Source organism: Meriones unguiculatus, chromosome 18 (genome assembly GCF_030254825.1).
Source record: "Meriones unguiculatus strain TT.TT164.6M chromosome 18, Bangor_MerUng_6.1, whole genome shotgun sequence".
In the NCBI taxonomy this organism is placed as follows: Eukaryota; Metazoa; Chordata; class Mammalia; order Rodentia; family Muridae; genus Meriones; species Meriones unguiculatus.
The window spans coordinates 10,573,651-10,588,262 of NC_083365.1; the positions used below are offsets into that span (position 1 = coordinate 10,573,651).

Sequence of the window (14,612 nt, forward strand, 5' to 3'; positions counted from 1 at the left end):
GTCCTTTGTCCTGGGTGAACTTCCCTCACAAGCGTCCCCAACTTCCTTGCCCGTGTTTGAACTTGACTGGGGCATTTGGCCTCACATGATTCTAGGCATCTCTGTGACGGCGGTGCCTGGATAAGATTAACATTTAAATTGATAAATCAAATTAATCAGTTGCCCTGCCTAATGTGGGTGGACCTCATCAAATTAAGGAAGTTGTGAGCAGAACCTTTGACCTTCAGTGACGTGAGAGGGGAGCCCTCCCGCTGGAGGCCTTCAAGCTGGGACATTCACGAGCTCTTTTGTGCCTTTGGACTTCACTGGAAACGCTAGTTCTTTTGGGTTAGCCTCCTGTCCTTGGGATTGGAACAGCACCTCTGGCTCTCCTGGGTTTTAGCTCTATTGGAAAGAACATGTGAACTGAGAAAAGGGATCAGTTTCACTCCACAAAGAAGAATTCAAGAGTGGGGAAAAAGTGAAAGAGGATGAGATGCTGAGTGTTGGGAACAGACAGCAGACAGCACGCAGAACTCAGTCGACTTGGGTAGGCCTCTCTGCAGTTTGGACTGCAGCGGAGACAACCTTCTCTCTTATATCCCAGCTGCAGGGCTGTGGGCAGCTGCGGGTTGAGCCTAGAGTGAGCTAAAGGCAACAAGCAAGATGCTCGGGCTTTGCCGGAGGAGCACCAGGCGCCTCCGCTAGGGGGCGCGCCAACCACGGGTACCAACTGCATAACGCAAAACGTTCCGCAAGTCCTGCGACCTCCAGCTCGTCAAAGGGCGGGCGGTCCTCCAGAGCTCCGCAGCTCAGCCCTCTCCTACCCGGTGCTGCCCTTGCTGCCTGAGCCGGGGTGTGGTGGGAGTTAGATCTCCTGGAGCCCTAGGACAGAACGCAACCTTTCCCTGCCCTGCTCCTAGCCCCCACATTCCAGTGCGAAACCTAGCTGAGCGACTAGACTTGTCGGATCCCTGGCAGCCAGCAAATACAGACAAGTAAAATCCTCTGTGTAGGACACCTTCCCCCGCAAGCCTACCTGACCCGTATAGCATCCTTCACAGGAAGTCCCGCCCACAAGTACATCCTCTGCACCTTCGCAGGGTAGGTCCTGGGAATATACCTAGCATGGGGCCACAGACCCTGCCCCACTGCAGCCTGGTGATGGGTTCAACCCCGTGGGACGTTAGAGTTCACGGAGATACAAGGAAAAAAAACATCGCAGAATCCCGAGAGCCATACCCTTACCCCCATTCAGGCCAGAGCTGGCTACCGGGGTCTGTAAGGTTGAGTGGTGGGCGGGGCTTGAAAACGCACAGGTGGAGGAAGAAGGGGGGGTACAATTTAATGTCCTGCCAGGCACTTCCGGGGCTCTGGAAGGAGCGTTACACTCCCGTAGGGGAAATGGAGCCTAATGGGAAAATTGTCCTAGCTAGGATCACTCAGGTAATCAACTGTAACTCGGACACAATCAAATGGACTGAATTGAGCCCAAAGAATCAACCAAATGGTAATGTTGAATGGTAATCAACTTCTCTGAACGGTGAAGGGCACCAATTCTTCCTAGCGCAAAACTGAAGTTTGTGGTGTGTTACAAAGGGCGAAGAGGGGTAACTGGAGGGCACTGACCTGCGCTTGCCAATATGACTCAGACTGGACACTTCACCCTCGTACCACCAGCACAGTTCCTCTCATCAGAGAGCATTTATGTCAAGAACGAAGAGTCGTCCGCTGTTTACCCATCTCATCCGTAGAAACAGGAAATGCTCGCTCAACTCGCTCCCGAAACGAATCAATTGCCGTTGAGTCACCGTTGATGAAAACCACCTCCTGGGAGTGCACAGAGGCACACACATCTCTTAACGCTGATCTATCCAGCGCTCCATCAACGCTTCGCCAGCAGCCAGTGCACGCTTTAAATGCAAACAGGAAAGGCAGTGTTTGGGGCCTTTGGCTGCTCTAACGAAACACCACAACTGGGTAGATTATAAACAACAGAAATCCTCTCAGTCTGGGGGGCTGGAGTCCAAGATGGAGGAACTGGCAGATTCCGTGTCTGGTTTATCACATGGCAGTTATCATGGATATTCTCAGATATAATGGAATAAAGCTAGAAACCAGTTTAAGAAAGATACCAGGATACACTCTCCTGAATATCTAGAAAAATTAGACAACGTATTTCTTTAGAGCATACGGCCAGAACAACAGGCTAAAGATGAATTAAAGATTTTTTTTTAAACAAACTAAATGCTTACACACAACCTATTGAAATGCACAATAAAATTCATAAGCATCTAGACTGATAACTATGAAAAAAACACCCAAATTGCCAATATCAGAAACAAGAGAGGGGTCGATTTTAACAATGCATAGATGTTGTGCAAATCCCTAAGGATCGCTGTGAACAATGTGTCTACAAACTCGGTAACTTGGATGGATGGACCACATACTTGAAAGATACTATAAAAACTCACCAAAGACAAAAGGGAGAAGATAACATCCCTGCTTCTATCAGAGGGGCTGAGTCAAGATTCTGAACATTTTAATAAAGATCTGCTTGGTTAGTTTTTAAACCCCCCCCCCCCGTACTTGAGGCTGCCTACATCGTCATCACCAAGTGGACAAATGTGACCTTGCTCCTCCCTCCTCCACCTCCCAAGTGGAGGGCGACCAAACCCGGCGATACATAATTTAGAAATCAGACGTTTTTATGAGTTGAGAAGGCGACTGTGTGTGGTGGCTTATATCTCTTGAACACCAGCACCCTGGAGGCAGAGGCAAATAGATCTCTATGAGATCAAGGCCAGCCTGTTCTACAAAGTGAGTTCCAGGACAGTCAGTACTATATAGTGAGACCCTGTCTCAAAACAAAGCAAGAGTTGAGAAAGAAGGGAGGTTTTCTTTTTTTAATTTTTTTATTTAACTTTTATTAATTACACTTTATTAATTTTGTATCTCCCCATAAGCCCCTCCCTCCTCCCCTCACGATCCCACCCACCCTCCCCTTTCTGCAGCATGCCCTTCCCCAAGTCCACTGATAGGGGAGGTCATCCTCTCCTTTCTGATCTTAGTCTATCAGTTCTTATCAGAAGTGGCTGCATTGTCATCTTCTGTGGCCTGGTAAGGCTGCTCCCCCCTCAGGGGGAGGTGATAAAAGAGCAGGCCAGTCAGAGGCAGTCCTTCTTCCCATTACTATGGAAGCCACTTGGACACTGAACTGCCATGGGCTACATCTGTGCAGGGGTTCTAGGTTATCTCCATGAATAGTCTTTGGTTGGAGTATGAATCTCTGGGAAGTTCCCTGTGTTCAAATTTTCTTGTTCTGTTGCTCTCCTTGTAGAGTTCCTGTCCTCTCCAGCTCTTACTATTTCCCACTTCTTACATAAAATTCAATTCACTCTGCCCGACAGTTGCCCATCAGGCTCAGCATCTGCTTTGATAGTCTGCAAGGCAGAGGCTTTCAGAGGCCCTCTGTGACAGGTTCCTAGGTTGCTTCCTGTTTTCTTCTTCTTCTGATGTCCAACCTCTTTGCCTTTCAGAATGGGGATTGAGCGTTTTAGTTAGGGTCCTCTCTTTTGCTTAGTTTCTTTAGATGTACAGATTTTAGTGGGTTAAGAAGGGAGGTTTTTTTCTTAAAGGCATATTTCTTTTAGTGTTTCTATTTGGAAATGTTATGACTTGCTACTAGAAACTAAAAATAATAAGAAATGTTTTGCCACTTTTACTATATGCAAATAGAAAAACTAAAAAAACCCCACTTCTGTTAAACACTCTGGAGTGTTCATAATTTCTTCTTAACATGCTTAGGGCATTAACTATTTGTTAAAACCATGGAGTTCATACCGCCTGTGTTCAAATTCTGACTGTACCATCTGCTGGTTGTGCGACCATCGGCAAATAACCTTGCCTCTCTGGGCCTCAGTTTCCTCTTTTGTAAACCGAGGGCATCAGTGTACTTGCCATAAAGAAAATGAGACAATCTCCACTATACATTGTATCAGACCTATGAAACCGATAGTTCTTCAGCTGAAGAGCTAGTCTCATGAGGGAACTGAGGAGCTTTGGCGCTGCGCCTGGAGTTACACTGCTCCACCAGCCCTGAGCTGATGAAATGTGAACCCTTTAGTGTACAAGACATAGTGGCAAGTATAGCGATTTAGGAGTTACAAAAGAGGACTACATAACAACTAATAATCAGCTGAGCAACACTGCCCCTCATAAAATGTAAATAAAAGCAGAGACAATGTTGCCTTTAAAAATCAGCAAAACTCATTTTCTTAGCTCTTTGAGAGCTTCATACAACGTGTTTGATCACATTTCCTTCCCCCAGCTCTACCCAGATCCTCCCCTCCCTTCCTGCTTACCCAGCTTTGTGTCCTGTTAATCCTTCAAGACCGGCTTGTGCCCCCACTGGAGAGTGGTCAGCTTAGCAGGGCTACACTCTTTGAGAGAAAACTGTCTCCCCTTTTCCCAATAGCTAACAAGTCCCCACTGGGGAACAGATCGAGGTGCCTCTGTGTAGCTGACTCCCTCTCAGTGCTGAGACCTGGTCAGGCTCGGGCCCACACAGATTCTGTGCATGCTGTCACACCATCGTGAGTTACATGTGCGGCTGCCCTGTGGTGTCCTTAGAGTCCTCCGCTCCCTCTGGCTCTTACACTCTTTTGGTCTCTCTCCTGCAAGATCCCTGAGCCTTGGCAGGGCCGGCGTGAGGTGGTGGAGATCCATGTTTCCTTTAGGGCCGGGCATTCTGCACTCTCATGCTCTCTGTACCTTGGCCAGTTGTGGTCACTGTGTTAATCACCATGGACTGCAAATAGAAGCTTCTCTGCTGAGGACGGAGGCAGGCATTGATCTGAAGCGGGTGTGTCAAAGGGCGCAGGCAATCAGGAGGATTGTGTATTTATCCCAAGGTTTCCTTTTAAGCAACCAGTTCTGTTGCTCTTGAGGAAGAATGAGGGGCACTTTCATTGCCTGCTGGGGGTCTAGGATCCACACCATCCATCCTTCTAGCAAGCAAAAGGACAATGGAAAACAACCACACTGTCCACTTGTACTTTTAGGAGTTTATTCTAAAAGCAAGTCATTCTTTTCCAGAGAGATATATAAGTGTGCTTTACCACCACAGTTTTTCATTTATTGTTTTTTTGCCATGCTGAGGCTCAAACCCAGAGCATGCTGGGTAAGTGCTATACCACCGAGCCATATCCTCAGCCCACACAACCCCACAGAAATGTTAATGTCCAATGGTGAGATGATATATTTTATTGCAAACTTATTTGGCATGCATGCAGACAGAAATGATTTAAAATCCAATTTAACAATCTAGGGAAATAAATTAAGGCACGAAGAAGAGAGCAGTCCAAACTGCACGCACTTCGCTCCAGGTTTTTGGGAATACGTTGCATTAATAATTACTAGATATGTTATAATCTCAGAGAACACTTGCTTTTCACATGTCTTCATGATGCTTCCTGTATACACAGAAAAAGCAAAGTCCTAGATATGCATATGTAAATGAAGATAAGTTTGAAATTATGTTTGTAAATGAAAATAAGAGCATGGACTCAAATTAAATTGGAGGCTCCCAGTGATGTAAGTGGAAGATGGACAGAAAGAGAGAGAGGAGGGCAGGCTCAGAAGACTATTAACAAATGTCACCAAACCGCAGCTCAGCTGACGGTGGCCCTCCTCCTGAGGGCTGGGCAGAGAGGCCTGGGGTGCAGTTGCCCAGCCTGGCTCTGCAGAGGGGCTGAGGACAGTGCGGGGCACGAGGCTCCTGCACATCAGATTCTTAGCATTGCTTGGGCCTGGCTTCACTTTGCAATCTGGTGAGTCTTACACAGCCGCCTCGGAAACCCCGCATTTAAAGAATAAAGTACTTGGAATGACAAACGAAAGCAAACGTATTGGAACACACTTACCAAACTACTTCACAAAAACCAAATTGTTGACACAGAAATAACTCTGTGCCTTTCAGAAGTTGCCATGTAACCGAACCCAGAAGCCAGGTAACTACACTTCTGAGATTTCTTTTTTTCCTGAATATCAACGGCAGCTGCCGCTTCAGCTGGAAAGCAAAATCTAGTACCGTTCATCCGAGTTCATAGACCCTCAGATCTGCCTGTGGACCTCGGTTAGGCTCCTGTAACTGCTGCGGCCCAGACCCCAGCTTCTGTTCCAGTGCCTCCAGAGCATCAGAAAATAGAGCTTTGAATTGTTTGTGTCCACGAGAAACTGTGCAGCCAGCACGTCTGTGATAAAAAAAAAAAAAAAGCTGTGGAGGTGCACACATGTCAATACTTCTAATTCCTCATCATCACTCCAGGTACATGGTCAGTTACTCCCTCAGGTGCTTGAGGGTATTTTCTATTCTCCGAATGTCTTAGCCCCTTTTCTGTTGCTATAACATAATACAGCAGCCTGATTAATTTGTAAAGAACAGCTCTGAAAGTTACCAAGTTGCTCGCATAAGCCAGCATTTGGTAAGGGGTTAAATGCTGTATCGTGACACGGTGGAGGGTGGTCACGTGACAAGACAGAGTGACTGCGCTGACTCAGAGGCCAGCCCAGAGGCCTCCCTCCCTTCAGGACCTTGTCTAAGCCCAGGTACCTCCCGGGGACCTCACCTCTGAACACCACAGGCTTACACACATGGCCGCAGCAAGCTTACAGCCCAGGAGCTTTGGGGCACATCTGAACCAAAGCAAGGACTACAGAGCCTCTTGTTCCCAGGCCACCGCAGCGCAGGCGTGGGAGCAGCTGCTGAGCGCACGGTCTCCACGCTGCTGTTTTGTTTCCACCAATCAAAGGCTGGTCTTCTCGCCTATTCAACTGGAGTCCGGGCTTTGCTGAGTCTGTGAGATCTGCTAACACTGTCTGACTCCACGGAGAACTAGTGATCTTTTTTCCTTTAAAATTTTTTATTTTTTAAAATTAATTACAGTTTATTCATTTTTTACCCCACCTGTAACCCACTCCTTTGTCCCCTTCCAATCCCACCCTTCCTCCCTCTTCTCCACCTATGCCCCTCCCCAAGTCCAATGAGAGTGGAGGTCCTCTTCCCCTTCCATCTGACCCTAGCCTATCAGGTCTCACCAGTACTGGCTGTGTTGTCTTCCTCCCCTTACTAGGGAAACCCACTTGGACACTGAGCTGCCATGGGCTACATCTGTGCAGGAGCTCTAGGTTATCTCCATGAATGGTCCTTGGTTGGAGGATCAGTCTCAGAAAAGACCCTGGGCCCAGAATTTTTAGATCTGTTGCTCTCCTTGTGGAGCTCACGACCCCTCCAGGTCTTTCTATCTCCCCCTTCTTTCATAAGATTCCCTTCACTCTGTCCAAAGTTTGGCTATGAGTCTCAGCCTCTGCTTTGATACCCTGAAGGGTAGAGTCTTTCAGAGTCCCTCTGTGGTAGGCTCTTGTCCTGTTCCCAGAATCTGGAAACAACCCAGACGTCCTTTATCTGAGGAATGGATACAGAAATTGTGGTACATTTACACAATGGAATACTACTCAGCAATTAAAAACAAGGAAATTATGAAAATTTCAGGCAAATGGTAGGAAAAGATCATCCTGAGTGAGATATCCCAGAAGCAGAAAGACACACATGGTATATACTCACTTATAAGTGGATATTAGACATATAATATAGGATAAACAAACTAAAATCTGTACACCTTAAAGATACTAATCAAGAAGGAGGACCCTGAGCAAGATGATTAATCCTCACTCAGAAAGGCAAACAGGGTGGACATCAGAAGAGGGAGAAAACCCGCAGTGATCTTTGGGTGTCTATCCTTGGAGATCCAAGAGGTTACATGACTGCCAGGACCCTGTAGATGCATCACACGTGCATTGGAAATTATATTTCGTTGCAGAAAGAAGCTGTTTGTTCCATGCAACGCCTTGAATTTTGTGAAATCTGAAATGAATTTTGTTAACTTTTTGTATTTGCTTGATAATCTCCCAGTCCTTTGGAAAAAAAAAAAACTTTATTCTTTTAACTCTTCGATATCATTTTGTTTTAGGTTTGTTTCTTGGAAGCACCATATAATTTCAGTTTTTATTTTAACCTATTTGAGTCTGTCTTTAAAGATTTTTTTTCTCTCCAGCTCTTGCTGCTGCATGTGCTCAGGTTCTCTGTTGAGGGCAAAGACAAGCAGAGAGAAGGAGCGACGTTCCTCCACCTTCTCTCCTCAGAGGTAAGGACGGTTTTCTGGATGTGGCTTTGTGGGGATCCTGGCTGTGTTAACTCTCCTGTGACTTTCCAGCACATCCCTCTTCTTCCACAGACTCAGTTCTCACTGCTCATCCTGGAGGACTCACTCCATGTCCTTCCACTCAGCCTTGGGAAAGCTTGGAGGGGCATCTCGGAGCCCCCTTGTCCCAGGTTCCGGTGGAACTACTCTGTTCACCCTCTTTCTCAGGGTCACATTTTCCACTGAACTGGAAAGAATGTTGGGGCTGAAAGCAAAGTGAAGACACAGAAGGCCGAGCAGAGTGGCAACTGTGGTGAGTTTCAAACAGGCCCATCACTTTTCTGTCAGCCTTGCTTTCTGTGGTGGTTTGAATGAAAACGGCCCCCACAGGCTCATAGGGAATGTCACTGTTAGGAGGTAGGGCCTTGATGGAATAGGTGTGTCCTTTTTGGAGGAAGTGTGTCACTGGGGTTAGGCTTTGAGATTTCAAATGCCCAAGCCAGACCCAGTCTCTCTCTTTCTCCTCTCTCTTCGTGATGCTTGTAGATCTGGATGAAGAGCTCCCAGCTCCTTCTCCAGCACCATGTCTGCCTGCACGCTGCCTGCATGCTTCCCACCATGATGATAATGGACTAAACCTCTGAGCTGTAAGCCGGCGCCAGGTAAACGCGTTCCTTTATGAGTGTTGCTGTGGTCATGGTGTCTCTTCACAGCAATAGATACTCTAACTCAGGTATCTGCTAAAGCCAGAAACGGATGCTTGCTTCTCACCAGTCCACTCTTAGAGGTGGTCTGCAGCAAGGCTCGGTGTGTGGAGAGGGCCGGCCATCCAGTGTCCTTGAGGCTCTGAAGGAAACTTGCCCTCCCTCCCTGCTGGGTGTGTCTTTTCAGTCACTGAAAGCGTTGTCCAGGGGCCATGTTGCCCCCTCCAGGACTGGCACTCTCTTCCCAAGGAAAGACTCTCTCCTCCTGGAGCTTGTCTCTGCAGTTCCTCTCCGGTTTGTGTCTCACCGAGGCTGTCCATCTGCCTGTCTGTTTTCTTACTCATTCTTGGGGTGATGATTTGTCCTGAGGACTTTCAAGTTTTTTTTTTAATGTTTATAAATTGCTATTACTATTTTAAGAATTTCCTTCCTCCTCTTCTGTTTGTTTGTTTGTTTGTTTATTTCTAAATGGGGTCTCGATAAGCAGTCCCAGGCTGACTTTGTATTGGGCATACTGCAGCCTCACCTTTCCAAGGGATGCAGGCACCACCTGCCCTGTTTTAGTCTATTGTTTTACAAGTTTTTAAGGCAAAGATGTATTTCTTTTATGCATAAGAAGTTTTTGGCTTGCCTGCATCTACACACACCACATGTGTGCCTGTGAAGGTGAGAAGAAACTGTAGGATCCCTTGAAACTGGATAGATAGATGTGAGCTGTCCCGTGGGTGCTGGGAACTGAACCTGCATCCTTCGAAAGAGATCTTAACTGCTGAGCCATCTCCCAGCCCCCCCCCTACCACCTTTTACAACTCCTCTTCTCAAATTTCCCTTATTTAACCTTCTCAGTATAGTTATGGGAAATGATTGAGGCTGCATGTTGACAGAGTAGTCCATCTATTCACCACTTAGCTGAACAATAAGGCCTACGGTCTCATTGTCTTTTGTGTGATTTTGAATGTTCTGGTGGCCTGGGGCTATAAACCAACAGTGGAGTACGGAATGCACAAGGCTCTGGGTTCAATTTCCCGCACTACAACACCAATTCTTTTCTTTTCCTTTCTATTCTGAAACTGCGCCATCTTAAAGTTTGTTCAATTTTCTCTATGACTGTTAAGTATTTCTCTTCTACATCCCTTACTTTTAAAAATTAAATATCTATTAACTAGCAGGGATGAATGGATGCTGTGTCTTGAAGGTCATCTGGAGAACAGTTTGAAGAAAAGAGGGTGACCCAATGTATTTTGTGTGAGCCAAGGGAGCCACGGCTGAGAATTGTTTGGACAATTGATTTGGTAACGTGAAAGTCACTGGTGACCTTGACAAGACTTGGGTTGTGGGAACAAATGTCTTGTTGGAAGGGATTCAAATGAGTGAGGAGGACAGGAAATCATAGACTGCGACACAGAAAATGTTTGAAAACATGAGCTTTTCTCTACAGGGACCAGAGAAATGTGGAGAAGAATGTAGGCCAGAGGAAGGGATTTGAGGTGGGCAGCCTCCAGAGTGGACCCCAGGAACCACTCACCTCCTGGCCTTCATGGTTCTGCACAGGCTCCTTTCTCGTTGTATGAAGGTTAGTGTGTGACCTCAAACATATGGCAGAAGAGATGGTATGTGAGGGGAGTTTAAAAAAGATGCTCTCTTGTCCCACCTCCACCAGGCTTTATTTCGTGAAAAGCAATAAACTGTATTGTGTGTGGCCCCCCGTGATGGGTCCTCTTGATGAGGGCTGATGTGTCAGCTGACAAGCAGTGAGACTGAAGCCTGCCAGTAACTGTGTAGGTGACCAGACAGCATGCAGCGGAGCCTCCAGCTCCTCTTGAAGCTTATGCCTTCCTTGCTGGCCCGTGTCTGCAACCTGGGGTCATAAGCAGCAAGGCAAGACATTCCAGTCCTCTGAACATCACAAACTGTGGAAGAATAAGCATGTTTCAAGCTGATGATTTCAGGGGTGACCTATCACAGAGGCTTTTGTTAGAGAGGCAGAGAATAGCATGATTGGGGGTGAAGGGAGGAACTGGCTGGTGCAAGAAAAGCGGTAATATAGGAGGGAGGAAACTTCAGAAGGATGTTTGGCACAGGTAGGACAAGTTGGGTCCCTTCCTTTGGCACTCTCTTCTTGGTTTCTTCTCTGACTCTGTCCTGCTTGTACTTTCACAGTTTTTCTCCTGTCACTTGCTTCTCACAACTGTCCCAGAGACCCAGCAATCTAAGTTGAGTAAGACCTTGATGATTGTTCGATAAAGAAACCCAAGGGAGACACCAAGGATGCAGAGAGATGGCAAGCCAAAGGTGTGGAGCCTCAGGAAGCTCAGCATGAGGCCTTCCACCGCAAAGCCAGAGCAAGAAGTTAGAAATCTCTGCAGGGGCACCAAATGATCTCCAGGGCCCTAGCCCTGCATGAAGGCATTGTATCTTCCCTTGGGCTGTACCGCAGCAGTGTGTCAAGGCTAGGGACACACACTTTGTGTATTTAGTTTCATAGGCCCAGAGATGGGGGAGACTTTTAAGACATGAATTTTCATAACCCGGAGCCTCATGATCATGTGATTTGGATTATAAACACTTAGGCTTTGAAATAACAAAGTCTTTTTTTTATTGTGGTTGACAACGCAACGCGGCATCTGTTTGCTCCACGGATTTTAAATGTACAGTTCCCCGTTGATCGCTGCAGGAGCCTCACCGTGGGACAGAGCTCTAGAACTCACTTATCTGAAGGAAACTCTCAAGCGAGCAGTGTGAGCACAAAGACGTGCAACACCACGGACCAGCAGGGAGTGCAGATCAAAATCACAACATGGTGCACCGTCAGGTCTGGGGAGGTGTCTCAGGAGTAACGCGCTTGCTACACAAGCGTGAAGATCTAGTTCCAGATCCCGATGCCCACATAAAAAGCTGGACAAGGTAGAGAGCCAGGAGCGGGGTGTGATGGCTCACGCCTATAATCCCAGCACTCAGGAGGCAGAGGCAGGTGGATCTCTGTGAGTTCGAGGCCAGCCTGGTCCCCAAAGTGAGTCCAGGACAGCCACGGCTACATGAAAAACAAAAACAAAACAAAACAAAACAAAAAAAGTAGAGTGAAGGGAGACAGAAATGGGAGGATCTCTGTGGCTTACTGGCTGGTCAGTCTGACCAAATACACAAGCTCCAGGTTCAGAGAGAACGGTTCAAAAACCGATAGGAAAGCAACAGAGGAAGAAACACCATGTCTATCCCCGGCCGCCATCTACATACCCATACCCAGGAGCTAGAATTTCACCCCCTGTCAGAGAGCTGCTTTTACAAATGCACATGCTTATAATAGTAGCACTTAGAAGTCTTGAGACAGGAAAGCCCAGAATTCGAGGCCAAGGTAGGCTCCACAGGGAGTTCAAGATCAGCTTATAATAAACCAAGACCCTATCAGAAAGGACAAAAGAAAAGTTACACACAAGGATCTATCCCCAGTGTGACATTCTTTTCCTGCTGCTGACCTGGATGTGGAACTCTCAGCTTCTTGCCCAGCGTGGTGTCTGCTTCTGTGCCACCATGCTTCCAACCATGATGATAATGGACTAAACCTTTGAACTTGTAAGCCAGCTCCAATGGAATATTTCCTTTTATAAGAGTTACTGTGGTCATGATGTCTCTTTATAGCAATGGAAACCCTAACTAAGACAAAACCCCATGTGTGCATTCATTTATACTCAGTAAATGTCTCTAGCTGATGCTCATGGATTTCTAATAAATGCCACTAGAGTTTTATGATTACTTCCTACAAAACAGTATTTTGCAGTATGTACCTGGCACACATGCTTAGTTCCTTGGATTTTTGTACCTTTGACCTGCTCTTGGAAGGAAGAGAATGTGGTCCATAACTCTCCTGCTGTTGTTTAGACTAGTCGAATTCTGGAGTCCTGAGAAACATCCACAGAAGCACATGAGTTCTCTAACTGGTCACATTGAAGATCTCATTAGACGTGGATGAAGAGAGAAGCAGCTTTGTCCTTTTTCTTTGTGGGAAGGTTTGTGTCAATGCCTTCAACAAAGTTTTCTCTCGAGTCCTCTGTATCTCTTCAACTATGCAGTGCCCCCTCACTTGTTCCATTTAGGAAAGGATTTTGACAGAACCTTTGAAAGTTCACATGATGATTTGACAACCTATTTCATAATGTGTTGTGATAGCTTTATTTGAAACGTCTGCTTCCTTACCTAATGACACTTTGACTGACATTTCTCTCCTCTACCAGAGTCAGACCCCAGTCTTGCTCAAGCTTTGAACATGAGCACCAAGGACAGTGCCCAACCCACAGGATGATCTGCTTGCACTTGATTCACTAAATGATGTTTGTGAAACCATTGTAACTTAGGTCATGAATACTAAGTATAAATTTCTTTCAGTTCTCATTTAGATGGGTTGTCTCCAACAAACCTTTTAAGAAAAGCCACATTAAACAGCCTTTTCCAGAAATGCTCAGAAAGGTGGAATCCAAATTGGTTTTCACAGTTGTTGCCTGGCAAAGAACACAAGGTAATTACCACACAGGAATAAGACTTCTCTAATAAAGTTTACCTAAAAATCTTTCATCTCAAACTAAAAAAAACAAAACCAGGATGCCACCAACATGTGTGCTTTTTCCTACTCTCTTGTAGCTGAAGTACCAGCCCTGGGTCCTCTAACTAGAACAGCCATCATGAGGCTATCAGAGGAGCAGGAACAAGGCTCTTCCTGTTCTAATTTTAAGGAAGTGCACTTAAAATGTCTGACTCATCCAAGCCATTCGTGAGGCGCAGTCACGTGTTCATAAATTATGGAATGTGCTCAAAGAGTCTGAGCACCCCCTGGCAGCGCTTTTAGCATCTTTCTGGACAAGAAATGAACCAAGATCCTCTATTTTTAAATGGCTGTTACTCATTATTATCCATATTAAATAGTATGATTCATGCCTGCCTATCAAGAGAACGGAAGGATTTTAAGGGCAAACTATGAAAGTGAGAGTAAAAGAAGAAATGGAGAATGGTGGTGACCAAGAATTGGTCAATCACTTACTCATTGAGACTAGTAACATTTATTGTGAAGTTTTGGCAATCAAAACCCAACCCATGTTGATATGGTCGAAGCTCCAAAGCAAAAGGCCAATATTGTATGGATACTTAAGATATGGACAACCTTGGAGTGACAGCTATCACTCAGGGAACAGTACCTTCAAGACACAACAGGACTGATGCAGATATGGACTCAGCGACTCTGGCAGCATGCACAAGTTCAAAACACAGGCTCCCAGCACTGAGCGGGGGAAGTAGACATTGGGCCCCTCCCCTAACCAAGAAGCTGTTTGCAATTATTACCCACCAGCAAAGGGAAAAATCAGTCTTCTCTTTGTGGGTTTTTCATTTGCTCGTTTCTTTTTTTTTTTTTTTAAGAGAGAAAGAGATCATTAAGTAGGGCAGGGAGGGAGGGAGGAAGGATCTGGGAGGAGTTGGAGGAAAGGAAAACTTGATCAAAATACATTGCATGAAAAGAAATGAATTTAAAAAAGATCCGAACAGCTAGAGGCTGGAGCAGAATGGGTGGTTCTGGATATTCAGGAGACAAAGTTGGCCACAATAGTGAAGAATGCTCATAAAAGACTAAATACTTTCCTTACATAACACTCCAGATAATCATTCAAGAAATATCTGCACCTCAATTATGAATAGAGTCTGCCTCTCACTCATTTCATGTCTCACTAGCTAATTTGCCTGGGCC

The 14,612-nt window shown here is 46.0% G+C and overlaps 2 long non-coding RNA genes across 2 annotated transcripts; both read left to right on the forward strand.

The window, feature by feature from the left end:
* Window positions 1–6,539: 6,539 nt before the first annotated feature.
* Window positions 6,540–9,276, forward strand: LOC132649085 (uncharacterized). Its single transcript, XR_009587512.1, has 4 exons — window positions 6,540–6,588; window positions 8,094–8,183; window positions 8,409–8,493; window positions 8,727–9,276. It is a non-coding gene; the product is annotated as an uncharacterized LOC132649085 (long non-coding RNA).
* Window positions 9,277–9,378: 102 nt separating this feature from the next.
* LOC132648928 (uncharacterized) lies at window positions 9,379–13,446 on the forward strand. The gene is made up of 3 exons (XR_009587320.1): window positions 9,379–10,176; window positions 10,323–10,457; window positions 11,045–13,446. It is a non-coding gene; the product is annotated as an uncharacterized LOC132648928 (long non-coding RNA).
* The last annotated feature ends 1,166 nt before the right edge of the window (window positions 13,447–14,612 follow it).